Below are 12,209 nucleotides of genomic sequence, written 5' to 3'. Positions count from 1 at the left end.
GTAACACTTTCAATACAATTTCAATCTAGTTTCAAAGATGTATTTGTAAAGTTGTGCTGTGTTTTGTACATTTCAGAATGAAATTGCTGTGCAAACGGACCCCCCTCCACGAATACACCACAAGTCCATGCAGGCACGACCACGTTTCAGGTCAGCAAGTTCGAATCCATGTTGGTTGTTCCAAAGGTCAGTATCATAATATTTAAATATTGATATGTGTTAAGCTTGGGTGCACATGAATCGCGTATGAACAATAAGTAAATCAGACTCGGTATTCTCTTCAGCATGTCTCCGGTAAGTTTATTCACAGACTGACAACAGTCAACGTAGTGACGTCACATTAGGACGTACCTTCATACAAGAACAGAATAACAGTGCGACTGCTACCGTAGTACACAGACTAAGGGCGTCATCAAATAATAATACTTAACACCCCCACTCGCTCTTAGCTTACTGGGTTACCTGAGAACAAAACAAAATAAGGCTTCTTTTTCTTTTACCTTAACTATGTTAACTCTTTGCCCTTCTAGGTGCCAAACATATCCTGAGCAAACCTCTTTAGCTTTATTTTGGTGGCTGGTTTTGTCATCACATCAGCGATCATTTGCTCAGTACAGTATTCCAAAATTACCTTTCCACTATTTACAGTCTCCCTTATGAAATGGTACTTAATATCAATGTGCTTGCACCTTTGCCTGTTTACTGGGTTTCTGGCTAGTGCTATAGTACCTTGGTTGTCTTCGTACACCTTTGTTTGTGCATATTTGTATTTGTCTATACCTCTGAGTAATTGTTCTAAGTAGATGTATTCCTGTATGGCTGATGCTAAGGCCATGTACTCTGCCTCGCAGGTAGATAGTGCAACCGTAGGTTGTTTCCTTGCCTTCCATGAGATCAAGGAGCTTCCTTCACTGAGACTGGCACAATATCCTGATGTACTACGTCTGTCTGTTACGTCTGATGCCCAGTCAGCATCACTGTACACTCTCAGACCTAGTCTATCTGTGTCATTTCTCTTAAAGCATAACCCCTGTTCTGCTGTACCTTTAAGGTATCTGAACACATGTTTTACTGTGTTCCAGTGCTCTTCAGTTGGTTCAGCAAAGTGCTGAGATAGTTTACTGACCACAAAACATATATCTGGTCGAGTGCATGTGGACAAGTAGATTAAACTTCCTACTGCCTCCCTGTACTTTCTTGGCTCTTTAATGTTTTCAGCGTCTGCTGTGTATTCTAGTTTTGGCTCACATGGTGTGTCTCTGGACTTGCAATCCTGCATTTCAAATCTCTCCAGTATTTTGCTCACATATCTCTTTTGAGACATTTTGACTTGACCTTCTGTTTGCTCAAAATCTATACCTAAGAAATATTTCAACTTTCCCAGGTTTTTCATTTTGAACCTTTCAGTGAGCATCCCCTTTACACTTTCCAATACACCCTCGTTGCTGGCTGCTATAATGAGATCGTCAACCCATATTATTAGGATTACCTTTTCGCTGTGCTTTTCTCTTGTATACACACAGTGATCAGCGGGGTTTTGTACAAAACCATTTTCAGTCAAACATGTATGTAACATAGCATTCCAGTTTCTGCCTGACTGCTTTAAACCATAGAGAGATTTGTGCAACTTGCATACTAACTCTTCACCTGTTTTTGACTGTTTCTCATAACCTTCTGGTTGTGTCATATATATTTCACAATCAATGGGTGCATGTAAATAGGCTGTTTTAACATCCATTTGGTGTAAGATTAAGTTCTCCTGTGCTGCCTTTTGCATGAGTACTCTTACACTTGTCATATCAGCTGTGGGTGAGAATGTCTCATCATAGTCGATTCCTGGTTTCTGACTGTAGCCTTTAGCTACAAATCGCGCCTTGTACTTGTTTAGTTTAGTTTAGTTTTTATTAGGATCCCCATTAGCACTAGCATGAGCATTGGCTATTCTTCCTGGGGTCCTCACCCACACAAAACATACATAATACAAACCAGAACGGAACAACTCATCATTTCATGAAAAGTGCATGGTAAGGAAGTGAAAGCAAAAACAAAACAGAAAAAAATAGTCATCACATTTTAGCCATCAAGTCAAAACCTAAACAAAATTGTACCAACAATATAATTTACATGATAATACTAATTACTAATTACTAATTGACCCACAAGTACAGTTCAAATTTAATTTGTAGTTCTCAGATATTGTTTTAGCAAATGTTTGAAATGTATGTTTGAGTTGTCTTGAATGATATGGACCGGTAACGAATTCCAGCTGACCATTGCTCTGTATAGTACTGTTTTCTGTCTGATATTTTATCTTGATTTGGGTAAAATGAACCTTTTTTCTATTGCATGTCTGGTTTGATAGTTATGTGTAGAGTACTGTGCTATGAACTTTTGTGACAATATATGTGGTAAGTGTGTCACTGTAATATTCTTTACAAAATTTAACAGAGAATAAATGGACCTCTGTCTAACACTCATCCATTTCAGTGTCTCCAGCATTTCGGTCACTCTGGTTCTGTAGGAGCACTGCAGAACACATCGTGCTGCCTTATTCTGTGCTACTTGTAGTTTATTTAAATCGTTTTCTGAAGCACTAGACCAAACAACAAAACAGTAATCAAGCTGTGATAGCACCAAAGCATCCAAGACTTGTCTCCTGACATCTATTGGCAAATGTTTTACAATTCTTTTAACGAGTGACACACCCCTTCCCATTTTACACACAACATTATCAATTTGTTTAGACCAAGACAGTGTTTGATCTAGAGTTATCCCTAACAACTTAGTTTCCTTGACTTGTTTAATGTCAATATGGTTTAAATGTAACTGCAATTTAGGTTCACATTTTAACTGATGATTTGACCCAATTATTAAAGATTTAGTTTTTCCTGCATTAAGTACCAACTTATTATTTATTAACCACTCTGAAATCATTTGTAGATCCTTATTTATACAGTGACTCAGCTCCCTTGTAGATGAACCTGCTCCATATATTGTCGAGTCATCTGCATACATTACAATTTTGGATTCCTGTAAGACCAATGGTAGATCATTTGTGAAAATAGAAAATAAAAGTGGTCCCAAACAACTCCCCTGAGGAACTCCACAACTGACTTTCTTAATAGTTGACAGACTTCCATTGAAAAAAACAGTTTGACATCGATTGGTCAAATAACTTTCTATCCACCTCAGTGCATTCAGATGAAAACCATATTGCTCTAGCTTGTTCAACAACAATGGATGATCGATGACATCAAAGGCAGAACTAAAATCAAGTAGTACCGTTCCCACTAACTTCCTATTATCTACCTCCACCTTCCAGTCATCGGTCATTTGTGTTAAAGCAGTGCATGTGGAATGGCCCGGTCTGTAGGCATGTTGATAAGCAGTATTAAGATTGTTACCTTCAAAGTATTTCTGTATTTGATTAAACATTATTCTCTCCATTATCTTTCCTAACGCTGGTAATAAACTTATCGGGCGACTATTTGTTCCAGAAAATGATCCAGCTGGATTTTTTGCAAGTGGAATAATTTTTGCTATTTTCCATGCCTGTGGGCAAATACACTTTTCAATACTTACATTGATGATATGGCAGATAGGCTCCGCAACCAAATTAGCAACATATCTAAGAAATTTACCATCTAGATTATCAACACCCGGTGGTTTATCATTACATTTACCTAGTAGACATTCAACATCTGCAATTGACACTTTCTCTATTTTAAATGTACAATTCTTATTTTCCATGATTAAATCATTTATTAGAAAAGTGGAGTTCCTGTTAATAGGTTGCTTCATATCTCTCCTCAAAGTATCCACTTTATCAAGAAAATAATCATTTAAATAATTAGCAATTTTTACCGGTTTAGTCAAAAATTTCCCTTCCACTTCAAGATATGTTGAGGTGGATTTGGGCTTACGGCCCATCATGCCATTGACTAAATCCCACATCTTCTTCTTATCATCATTAATAGCTTTAATTTTATTTCCATAATACACTCGTTTTTTCTTTTTATTTAATGCTGTAACATAATTCCTCAATTTTCTATAAATGTGCCCGTCTGACTCATAACTTGATGAGATAGCTACAAGTTTTGCATCATCTCTTTGTTTCATTAGTTCTCTTAGCTCATCATCTAACCAGGGCGTTCTAAGGTTCCTTACAGTCTGCTTTCTAAGTGGTGCATGTTTATCAATCACTTGCTTGAATAAGAAATTAAAGCCATCAAGAGCATCATCTGGGTTTAGTTTCTCAAGAACTTGTTTCCAACAAATCTTTTGAACATCCTTTATAAATGACTCTTCACAAAAATATTTCATTGATCTTCTAACTATTACTTTTGGTCCTGGTTTTGGCACCTTTGTCTTTCTCACAATGATGATTAGATTATGATCAGTGCACCCTACCGGGATTGAAATTGCTTGTGAACATAAATGGCTGAAATTAGTAAATATATGATCAATACAAGTTGCACTATTTGATCCATCTTTCTTTCTGATTATCCTAGTAGGTTTAGTCACCATTTGTACTAAGTTACATGTGTTAGTAATTGTCAGCAACTTATTTTTTAGGGCACAGTGCGACATATTCCAGTCTATGTTTAAATCACCTGTAAAATAAATCTCTCTATCAAGATCACAAACTTTATCTAACATGTGACATACTGTTTCTAAATAAGCAAGGTTAGCATTAGGAGGTCTGTAACAGCATCCCACCAACAAAGGTCTTAAGTGTGGTAAATGAATTTGCAACCAAAGTACTTCAATATCAGGAGACATTAAATCGTATCTCACTTTAGCTGGTATTTGCTTTTGAATATACACTGCCACCCCACCTCCATGTGCATTCCTGTCTTTTCTAAATATACTATATCCCTGAATGTCAACTGCTGCGTCATTAAATGTGTCATCTAAGTGAGTTTCTGATATAGCTAAACAATGAATACCCGATGATAGTATTTCCTCTATCTCAGTAACTTTATTCCTTAAACTACAAATATTGATATGAGCCAATTTAAACCCTTTCTTTGGTAACTTATTTGACATTAAGATGGCAATTTAAAATGTGTTTCTCTTTCACTACTTTTTAAATTGAGAGCTGAACCAAAACACACATGTAACACAACTAAAACCACACATACAACCCACCACCTAACTGCACATAAAGGATTACTATCCCTGTGCATACTCACTCACTCAATCACCTATACGAGCAGCATGTAGCTCCCAAACATTTTAGATCATTGTCAATGTGTTAGATACATTCATGGTAATGTCTATTACACACGATCTTATTTATGAATCAATAAATCAAAAAAAATGAATAAATCAAAATGACATTTTAGGAGGAATGAACAACCCCAGAGACCAGTAAGAATTGGTCTCTATTCAACATCTTTAAACAAAAAAACAAACAAACACCTTATATAGCCCAATAATAGCAATAAACTCATAATCGCAGTTGATGAAATAACTAATTTAAAATAAAATAGTAGATAACTCATAGACCAGAGGATATTGGTCTAAGAGAACAATCAAAAACACAATTCATCAAACCTGCAGCAATTCCCTTTGTATAATATAATTAATTTCAACTCCTAATGGGCTATAATAATCACAATAAACTCATAATCACAGTTGATGAAGTAAATAATTTTAAATAAAAAGTAGATCACTCATAGACCAATGGATATTGGTCTAAGAGAACAATCAAAAACACAATTCATCAAACCTGCAGCAATTCCCTTTGTATAATATAATTAATTTCATCTCCTAATGGGCTATAATAATCACAATAAACTCATAATCACAGTTGATAAGTAAATAATTTTAAATAAAAAGTAGATCACTCATAGGCCAGTGGATATTGGCCTAAAAGAAAACAATCAAATACACAATTCACCACAACTGCAGCAATTCCCTTTGCATAATATAATTAATTTCATCTCCTAATATGCATAACCATACCATCTGATACGTCATGTCCATCAGTCCTTTCCCACCTTCATTTCAGATCTTAGTTGAACTCGGGCTTATCACTGTTTTATAGAAATGTTCAGCTTCACTACAGTCCCGATACAGTTTTGTCTGTCCATTGAAGGTTACAATAAGTGTTGCGGGGAACAGTAGTCCATGCCTCACCTCAGCCTTACGCAGCTTCATTCTGAGTTCATTGAATAGGGCTCTCCTCCTGGCAATATCCGCAGTGATATCAGGAAATATCTTCAGTCGCATGTCTCGGAACATGATCTCTCCCTTGCTTCTTGCCAACTTCAAGATAGCTTCCTTTGCTTGATATCTCTGCATTATGACGATCATAGGTCTGGGTCTCAAATCAGTCCCCTGGCCAATCCTGTAGGCAATCTCTACTGCCGGCTCACACGAGAGCGCATTTCCGAATACCTCCTTTAAAAGGTTTGTCATAAAGGCAATGGGATCGCTCTTCTCTATATCCCTTCTCAGTCCAAAGACACGTAGATTACATTTTCTGGTTTGAATCTCCATCCTCTCCATTTTGTCTTTAATGTCTTTGTTTTCCTTCATTAGATTTTGGTTTGCAGTTTCGAGTATAGCAACCTTAGAATCCACATCAGTCAGTCCCACCTCCATATCACCGATCCTCTGACAACATGAGTCGAGTTCTCCCTTTAAAGTATCAAGCTGCGGCTGGAATCTCTCAAAAGCAGCCCCTATCTCCTCTCTCATTATGGAGCGTATTAGTGCCGACAGCTCCGAGTGGCTCACCTGTGAGGACCCGCTGTCCATGGCGCTCTCATCAGCTGTTTGTGTTTCATCCACTCCAGACAGATCGCTGCTCTCATTTAACGCCACTTTAGCCTTTCTTCTTGATTTCTTCGACGGCATTACATTCCCCACATTATACTCTCCTGTGGACTTTGACTGAACAACTTGATCATCCGTTCATAACCAGATTTTTTCAAAAAGTTTGAGACGGGAGCTACACGCTTTCAAAATTCACACACTACTTCCGCGCATGCGCATCTGACCCATCAATGTCACTCTTGAGTGCGTAGACCCATCTACCCCCCACTACCCGTTTGCCTGGTGGCAATTGGGTGAGGTTGAAGGTCTCGTTCTCCTCCAGTGATCTCATCTCCTCGTTCATGGCATTTTTCCACTGCCTTGATTTGGGTGACGCTATGACGTCCTGGAAGGTTTGAGGAATGTCGCATACTGCTCTGTAACAAAAATCCATGCATGTTTGCAGTTTGTCCTCCGTATCGTCAGTCTCAAACTCCTGTAGGTGAGCTGGTCTCCTCCTGGTTCTGGGTGGGTTTTTTCTGTTTGGAGTCTCGGTGACTTTACCCGGCTGTGTACGTTCAGTCTGTTCAGGTAAAGTCCCAGAAGCACCACTTTGAGTATCTTGACCTGGCACATTTCCCACATCACATTCATCAACAACATTTTCATCGCTGTCCTTGACCCTGGGATGTACATCACTATCACCATATTCATTGTATGACTCTGGTGTTTGTGTTTCCTTTTCTTTATCCCCCTTTGTTGTGAATTTTACCAATCTGTGCTTTTGGACCCTCTCTGTGTCTGGATAATACACCAGGTAAGCTGGGCTATTTTTATCATAGCCTATGAAAACACCTTGCTCACACCTAGGGTCGAGCTTTCCCTTCTCTTGTTTGTAAGCAAAACACACTGACCCAAATTTCTGAAGTTTGGATATATTTGGTTCTTTGCCTGTGAACAGCTCGTATGGCGTTTTCTTTGTGCGCCTACTGTAACACCTGTTCCTTACATAAGCTGCTGTCTGTATGGCGTAGTTCCATAGTTTATTTGGTAACTTGCTTTCTATCAGTAAGCATCTGCCCATATCATAGAGAGTTCGCCAACCTCTCTCTGCTGTACCATTTTGGTGGGGTGAATAGGGTGCAGACGTCTCGTGTCTAATCCTATTTTTGGTTAACAGTGCCTGGAAGTCTCGGCTTGTAAACTCAGTGCCGTTATCTGAACGGATACACTTAACTTCTCCGTAAGGTGCTATGTCTGCTAAGAACCTTTCTGTGGCCTGCACTGTATCACTCTTGGACCTTAGAAAATACACAAAAATAGTACCAGAGTAGTCGTCTGTAAAAGACTGTGTATATCTGTGCCCTTCTATGCTTGGTGTCGACATGGGACCGGCTAAGTCTGTGTGGACTAGTTCTAAGGGCATCTTAGCCTTTTTGTCTGGCTCCCTATTTCTCGTTTGGGTGAACTTGCCCTGTGTACACACTTCACACAACTGAGCTGGTTTGACTGCACTTCCTCTTATCTCCATGCCTTTCACTACACCTTGTAAATTTTGTACATCTTCGTAATTGCAATGACCCAAAATGTCATGCCAAGTTTGCATGTCGTGACACCCTTTACATTGGTCAACATTCCCCTCAACAGTTGGTAAGTAATACAAATTTACACTTTCATGGATGTCAAACCTGCTGCCGTCTTTGGTAACCATGTGACTGTCCCCTTTCTTGAAGGTGATTGTCGCCCCTCCGTTTGTTGCTCTTGTCACCGAAAAGATGTCATGTGGGTATGAGGGCATGTACAGTGCATCCCGTAGCTGTGCTCTGTGTTGTCGTCCGGCGTCGTCTAATAGACATATCACCGCCGTTCCTCTTCTCTGTGCTGTTCCATTGCACTTGGTCCCGTCAGCTAACTCCACTGAATGAGACTCGGGCTGGAATGAATCGTCGAAGCTTTTAAACTTTCCGATGTCGTTCACGATGTGGGATGTCGCTCCTGCGTCCACCATGATGCCTTTCATCTTCACGTTGTCTGGTGGTTTCCCGCTCTTTGTGTGCTTGGCCTTGAAGAGATGGTCTTGGTCGCCATTCTGTTCCTCTGCGACTTTTCTGGCACCATCTTCTCCCCCCTTTTTCTTACAGAGTGATTCATCGTGTGTATTCCTTTTGCAGTAACCGCACCACACTTTTCGAAAACATTTTCTTGATATGTGTCCTTTTATTCCACACTTGTAGCACGTCACATTGGCATCTTCATCTCTTCTGTTGCTAGCGTGCGTCTTGGTGCCTCGGCCTTGCCTTGCACATGTTTTCATCACATTATCTGTGGATTCTGCTGTGTTCATTTTCTCCGACTCTTCATAGACCCTTAATCTTCTTCTAAAGTCTGTGAACGTAACGTTATCTTCGTTCTGTGTTACATGGACGGCGAATGGCTTGAAGGAGTCTGGTAACCCATTTAGTATCATGGCTATGGTCAGTCCATCACTCATGGTCTCGCCTGCATCTCTCAGGGCTGTAATCACGTTCTCTGCCCTTATCATGTAGTCGGTAACACTCTCGTTGTCTGCCATGTGCAGCCTCGTTAACGACGTGTATAAGTTTATTATCCTCGGCTTGCTTTTCCCTGAATAATGTTCTTTCAGTATTTTCAGAGCCTTCCTGCCGTCATCTGCGGCCTCATGTCTTATTAGCGACAGGCTCTTATCATCTATCAGCCTTATTAGCTCAGCATAGCAATCAGCATTCTTCCTTCTATCTGCATCTAGCTGTTCTTGATCAGCACCGGTGGGCTCATGTAAGATAGTCTCTTTTAGCCTCAGAGTATGTAAGCAGCCTAGGAATCTTGTTTCCCAAAGGTCATACTTATCTTCACATCCTTTGAATAAGAGCTGCGGTGCCAGGAGACCTGTTGCTCTGCTTGCCATTTTTGCGCGCCAACTTTACCGCAAGGGCTACTAGCTTGCTAATATACTTCACTTGCTAAGCTAGCTTGTTAGCTTAATTGGCTAACGCGTAATACGTCGCGTAACACTTCTTCCGATAATCTAACTCACTTATCTCCAAGTCGGTTTGTGTCCAACTCTGCCTGGGCCCATAACCTGTTAAGCTTGGGTGCACATGAATCGCGTATGAACAATAAGTAAATCAGACTCGGTATTCTCTTCAGCATGTCTCCGGTAAGTTTATTCACAGACTGACAACAGTCAACGTAGTGACGTCACATTAGGACGTACCTTCATACAAGAACAGAATAACAGTGCGACTGCTACCGTAGTACACAGACTAAGGGCGTCATCAAATAATAATACTTAACAATATGTAAGATACAAATACACATACATACATGCGTATATATATAATTATATAATATTATATATAATATTTTCAGGAATTGAAGTCAAACCAACTGCGTGTACTGTTGGGACACAAACATGATGAGGAAAAAGAGCTTGAGGCTGACAATATATAACATGAAGAGGATAATCAAAATGATCATCTTTATAGCCCATCAGACGTGGAATCTGATTCGTCAGCTGATGAGTATCGTTTTGTCATGTTTTTTTAAATGTTGCTCCATTATCATTATGCCGGGTTGGATCCAGCCATTTATTGCAGACTTGATCATTTTACTCTTTGTCCATTTGACAGGGACAGTGACAACCAGGACGACAATGATCCACTTAGGAGTAAGCTTCTGCTTGTGTTCATGTCTTCCCTGATGTCACTATTCACCCATTGTCCAATGTGTAAAGAGAACTCGCCAGGTCGCCTGCGGAGAACAATGGGTACATTTGTGGAAATCGATCAAAACTGCAAACATTGTGGTTTTCAAAGGTAATGTTTTTAAATGATGACCATGCGAAATATGTATTTGAGAATGATATTAGTGGCCATGATTGACAGGTGGTCATATTCATGAGATACTCATACAGGTTGTATAGTATGATAGAAAATTGAATGAATATATTTTTCTCACAGGTCATGGCAGAATCAACCTTTTATTGATAAAACTCTGGAAATCTGCTGTTGTCAGCAGGAATTATTTTTGCGGATACATCACCAACAAAAGTGCTGAGGGTACTGAAGTCCATCAACTGCTACACCATCACAACAAAGACATTTCTGAATCATCAGAAGAAATTCCGTCAGCCTGCAATCAAGACAGTCTGGACCAAGAATCGGAACAACATTGTGCAGAAACTGAAGGAGACGAACAAACACAAAGAACTGGTTTTGGGAGGGGATGGACGCTGTGATAGCCCTGGTCACTGTGCCAAGTATGGATCCTATACCATACAAGACCTCACAATAAAGGTGTTGGATGTTCAATTAGTGCAGGTCAGTATTAGTGAATGTATCCTATGTTATGAATAGCCTCCTCCAAATACTTTATAGCCAAACACAGCTGAGAATATTTATCGAACACAAAACACTATAATTTCAGGTGTGTTTTCTTTTTTGGCCGATGCATTTCAAGCTCAAAGCATTAACCATGTTTACAAATATGACCGCTGGTAATCAAATGCTCTATGATAGCCATCTTTATAAAATATATGATGTGTGTTCTGAATTTATTTCCAGAGAAATTAAGTCCCTCCAAGTGTCCACATGGAAAAAGAGGGGCTTGTGGGATGTGTCCAGTTCTTGGAGAGTGAAAACCTCATCATGAAGACAATCGTGACAGACACACACACAGATCAACAAATGGCTGAAGGAAAACTAAGAACATGTGGACCATCGGTTTGACGTTTGGCTCCTTGCAAAAAGTAGGTTAATTTTAGTAGAATTATAATTCTCCATTCACTACAATTAAAAAAAAAAAAAATACAGAACTTTCTATTTGATAGACCTAAAAAAAACAACTGGTAAAGCTTGCAAAGGACAAGCAGTGTACCAATATTGGGGAATGGATACAATCCATTCTGAACCATTTGCTCAGAACCGCAAGAAAAAATGTCTCAGAGCAGGTAATAATATTTTCTACGACAATGGACCACACATCACATTTTGTGTTGGAATGTTTTTGTGTCTTCAGTAAAGAAAAATGATATGCAGAGAGGAACTAATATTTTTTCTATTATTGTATATCCTATATCCTTTTTTGATTGTGTATTTTCAGATTCAGTGCCAGCACTAAAGCTGAATAAAGTTGTCAGCCAGAAAGCTTTTGTCAGAGATGTCAAGAAGATGTCACCTTCACAGCAAACCTACGGGGTGGAAGTGTACCACAGTATAGTTAACCCGTAGTTTGCCCCAAAGATGTATGCATACTCGTACACTGGCATGTATTGCAGGTAAAGTATAATATGAATCTCATCAGAAAATACTAGACTTCAACTTTATTTGCTTATTTATCTATTTGCCAAGTGTGACTGCTACATTATCTCTCTCTTTTTCTGTCAAGTTTCCTGGGCTTTTTGGGTGTATTCCCCACTTGAAAGG

This window comes from Notothenia rossii, assembly GCF_949606895.1.
Source record: "Notothenia rossii genome assembly, chromosome: 3".
In the NCBI taxonomy this organism is placed as follows: Eukaryota; Metazoa; Chordata; class Actinopteri; order Perciformes; family Nototheniidae; genus Notothenia; species Notothenia rossii.
The sequence above is the reverse complement of the archived record's forward strand: the minus strand, read 5'-3'. Positions refer to the sequence as shown.